Source organism: Rana temporaria, chromosome 7 (assembly GCF_905171775.1).
Source record: "Rana temporaria chromosome 7, aRanTem1.1, whole genome shotgun sequence".
NCBI lineage: Eukaryota > Metazoa > Chordata > Amphibia > Anura > Ranidae > Rana > Rana temporaria.
The window spans coordinates 114364337-114368695 of record NC_053495.1 but is presented as its reverse complement, the minus strand read 5'-3'; the positions used below and the strand labels follow the sequence as shown (position 1 = coordinate 114368695).

The window sequence follows — 4359 nt, the reverse complement described above, 5'->3', positions numbered from 1 at the left end:
CTGAAAAGTAGAAGCATGTATATGTACTCAGTACTTGGTTTGGGCCCCTTTTGCAGCAATTACTGCCTCAATGCGGCGTGGCATGGAAGATATCAGCCTGTGTCACTACTGAGGTGTTATGGAAGACCAGGATGCTTCAGTAGCGGCCTTAAGCTCTTCTGCATTGTTTTGGAAAAAACATGAAATACCCCCTCAAGGGTGGGACTTTATAAGTGACACAAACACGTGAATGAGTAGAAAAATATATAGCAAATTTATTTAAACAATTTAAGTAAGGACATCGTACAGTGTCCTAGCAAGGATAAAAAACCACATGCAAGTGGTATACAGATCCTATTTGTAAAGCAATAAAACAGACATGAGACAAAAATTGGTCCAACCCGACAGCCGTTTCGGTATCTGTGATCCTTCTTCAAGGGGTATTACAGACGATCATTGTGTCAGAGAAATACATGTCTATTAGAAAAGAGATATATACACATATTACATAGAACAAATTCAACTTAAACAATATTTACAACTCTAGTGACCGAAATTGTTAAAAAACATGGGGAAGGGGGAGACAAGAAAAGGACAACCATACAACTATGTCATTTATCAAAACAGATATGAGTTACTTACAGTCAATAAGATCTGTAGATAGAGTCCTGTCTCAGTGTGAAAGTACGCCAAAAACAAGGGGAAAATGCTGTATATGGAGATCAATGTCTCTGTGTTCACGGGGAGGATATACAATCATAGCCTACCAAAAAGGTCCACGCCTAGGGAAGGAAGGGAAAGAAGAAAGAAAAAAAAAAAAAAAAAAATAATAATATATATATATAATATGCATATATCATTATTTGTTGCATTCAAAGAGTTAAATGCAGACACACATTTATAGCAAAAAAGAGTAACCCCATAGAGCTGGTAATCCAAAAATGGAGAGTAACTTACCAGATATGGGAATCCATATAGGAGAGGGTATGTATGTGCCAGAGAACAAAAGTTCAGCCACAAGGAGACAAACTACCCAGATTATCCTATGTTTCAGGAAGGGTGGATTGCTGGGTGATCGCAGGCAGAGATCACTGGAAAAAGGAATTTAGGAGTATATATAAATAATATGTATGGCTAGTCTGGTGAAGTGTGCATAAAGGCACAGCACCAAAAACAAACAATAAGCCAAACATCAACAACCAGTGGTCCTACCTGCATGTGAGAAGTCTCCATAAGTCCAGCAGACGCCATGACAGTCAGAGACAATAGTGTCTGCAATGGGCTTAAATAGAGTCCATTAGTGGCTATGGCGCATGCGCGCGCGCACGTGCTGCGTAGTGACGCAATTGCGTCTTGGAAAAAAAAAAAAAAAAAAAAACGGGATGGGCTTGAATAAAGTACATTAGCGGCATAGGCGCATGCGCGCGCGTATGCGCTGCGTAATGACGCAATTACGGAAATGACGCTATTGTGATGAAACTCGCAAGTGGACACCAGCACATTGATATCAATGCGGTGACTACACTCGAACAATTATTGCCTGCACAGTCCAAATACATTTAACAGACGCCATGATAGTCAAAAGTATGGACGTCGCATGTGTCGATCAGCATGGTAACACCATTGCTGCAATGACACATGTAGTAGCGTTGGCATGATGATGCAATCGCGGCAGACGGGTATAAAGTCGCAATTATATCAATGTCAATATGGTGATTCCATATATGACATTGATTAAAAATTGAAAATAAAATTAAATTAAAAATTGGAAATAATACACACTCATGCCGGCTCCTTCCCATTATTTGGGCGATATCCGGCACGCCCTGTGCGAAAGGCCCTCTCCATCTCCCTTCCTTCTTTCTTTCTTTCCCACCCCCCCCCCCCTTTTTTTTTTTTTTTTCCCCCGTATTGATGGCATTGTCATCCTAATTCGGGTTATATACTTGTGTAAGGGTGGATTGGCACTGGCAAAATCACTCATTTAAGTGATATCTCCTCCCTTTATTATTTCCAATTTTTAATTTAATTTTATTTTCAATTTTTAATCAACGTCATATATGGAATCACCATATTGACATTGATATAATTGCGACTTTATACCCGTCTGCCGCGATTGCATCATCATGCCAACGCTACTACATGTGTCATTGCAGCAATGGTGTTACCATGCTGATCGACACATGCGACGTCCATACTTTTGACTATCATGGCGTCTGTTAAATGTATTTGGACTGTGCAGGCAATAATTGTTCGAGTGTAGTCACCGCATTGATATCAATGTGCTGGTGTCCACTTGCGAGTTTCATCACAATAGCGTCATTTCCGTAATTGCGTCATTACGCAGCGCATACGCGCGCGCATGCGCCTATGCCGCTAATGTACTTTATTCAAGCCCATCCCGTTTTTTTTTTGTTTTTTTTCCAAGACGCAATTGCGTCACTACGCAGCACGTGCGCGCGCGCATGCGCCATAGCCACTAATGGACTCTATTTAAGCCCATTGCAGACACTATTGTCTCTGACTGTCATGGCGTCTGCTGGACTTATGGAGACTTCTCACATGCAGGTAGGACCACTGGTTGTTGATGTTTGGCTTATTGTTTGTTTTTGGTGCTGTGCCTTTATGCACACTTCACCAGACTAGCCATACATATTATTTATATATACTCCTAAATTCCTTTTTCCAGTGATCTCTGCCTGCGATCACCCAGCAATCCACCCTTCCTGAAACATAGGATAATCTGGGTAGTTTGTCTCCTTGTGGCTGAACTTTTGTTCTCTGGCACATACATACCCTCTCCTATATGGATTCCCATATCTGGTAAGTTACTCTCCATTTTTGGATTACCAGCTCTATGGGGTTACTCTTTTTTGCTATAAATGTGTGTCTGCATTTAACTCTTTGAATGCAACAAATAATGATATATGCATATTATATATATATATTATTATTTTATTTTATTTTTTTTTTTCTTTCTTCTTTCCCTTCCTTCCCTAGGCGTGGACCTTTTTGGTAGGCTATGATTGTATATCCTCCCCGTGAACACAGAGACATTGATCTCCATATACAGCATTTTCCCCTTGTTTTTGGCGTACTTTCACACTGAGACAGGACTCTATCTACAGATCTTATTGACTGTAAGTAACTCATATCTGTTTTGATAAATGACATAGTTGTATGGTTGTCCTTTTCTTGTCTCCCCCTTCCCCATGTTTTTTAACAATTTCGGTCACTAGAGTTGTAAATATTGTTTAAGTTGAATTTTTTCTATGTAATATGTGTATATATCTCTTTTCTAATAGACATGTATTTCTCTGACACAATGATCGTCTGTAATACCCCTTGAAGAAGGATCACAGATACCGAAACGGCTGTCGGGTTGGACCAATTTTTGTCTCATGTCTGTTTTATTGCTTTACAAATAGGATCTGTATACCACTTGCATGTGGTTTTTTATCCTTGCTAGGACACTGTACGATGTCCTTACTTAAATTGTTTAAATAAATTTGCTATATATTTTTCTACTCATTCACGTGTTTGTGTCACTTATAAAGTCCCACCCTTGAGGGGGTATTTCATGTTTTTTCCATAACTCTAGGGATGTGGTGACTTACAAACACTGACATTCTCCTGATTGTGGGGTCCCTCTTTTTCTTCTGCATTGTTTGGTCTCTCATCTTTCTCTTGGCAATGCCCCATAGATTCTCTATGAGGTTCAGGTCAGGCGAGTTTGCTGGCCAATCAAGCACAGTAATCCCACGTCATTGAACCAGGTTTTGGTGCTTTTGGCAGTGTGGGCAGGGGTCAAGTACTGCTGGAAAATGAAGTCAGCATCCCCATAGAGCTTGTCTGCTGAAGGAAACATGAAGTGCTCCAAAATCTCCTGGTAGACGGCTGCGTTGACCCTGGATTTAATGAAGCACAGTGGACCAACACCAGCAGATGACATGGCTCCCCAAATCAACAGACTGTGGAAACTTCACACTGGACTTCAAGCATCTTGCAGTGTGTGCCTCTCCATTCTTCCTCCGTACTCTGGGTCCTTCGTTTCCAAATGAGATGCAAAATTTGCTCTCATCAGAAAAGAGGACTTTGGACCACTGAGCACCAGACCAGGTGTGTTTTTCTTTAGCCCAGGATCTGACGCTTCTGACGTTGTTTGTTGGTCAGGAGTAACTCGACAAGAGTAATACGACATTTGAAGCGCATGTCCAGGATCTGTCTATGTGTGGTGGCTCTTGATGCACTGACTCCAGCCTCAGTCCACTCCTTGTGAAAGTCTCCAACACTTTTGAATGGCCTTTTCCTGACAAGTCTCTCCAGGTTGTGGTCATCCCTGCTGCTTGTGCACCTTTTTCTTCCACTCTTTTGCCTCCC

General features: G+C 41.1%; 2 long non-coding RNA genes across 4 annotated transcripts; one reads left to right on the top strand and one right to left on the bottom strand.

Moving 5' to 3' along the window:
* Positions 1-230: 230 nt before the first annotated feature.
* LOC120944843 lies at positions 231-963 on the bottom strand. Of its 2 annotated transcripts, XR_005750501.1 has the most exons (3): positions 937-963; positions 622-761; positions 231-456 (listed from the first exon to the last, which is right to left on the bottom strand). It is a non-coding gene; the product is annotated as an uncharacterized LOC120944843 (long non-coding RNA). The 2 variants fall into 2 exon arrangements; XR_005750500.1 differs by lacking the exon at positions 937-963 and having other exon boundaries at positions 622-797.
* Positions 964-2775: 1812 nt separating this feature from the next.
* LOC120945585 lies at positions 2776-3510 on the top strand. Of its 2 annotated transcripts, XR_005750600.1 has the most exons (3): positions 2776-2802; positions 2980-3119; positions 3285-3510. It is a non-coding gene; the product is annotated as an uncharacterized LOC120945585 (long non-coding RNA). The 2 variants fall into 2 exon arrangements; XR_005750599.1 differs by lacking the exon at positions 2776-2802 and having other exon boundaries at positions 2970-3119.
* Positions 3511-4359: the final 849 nt, after the last annotated feature.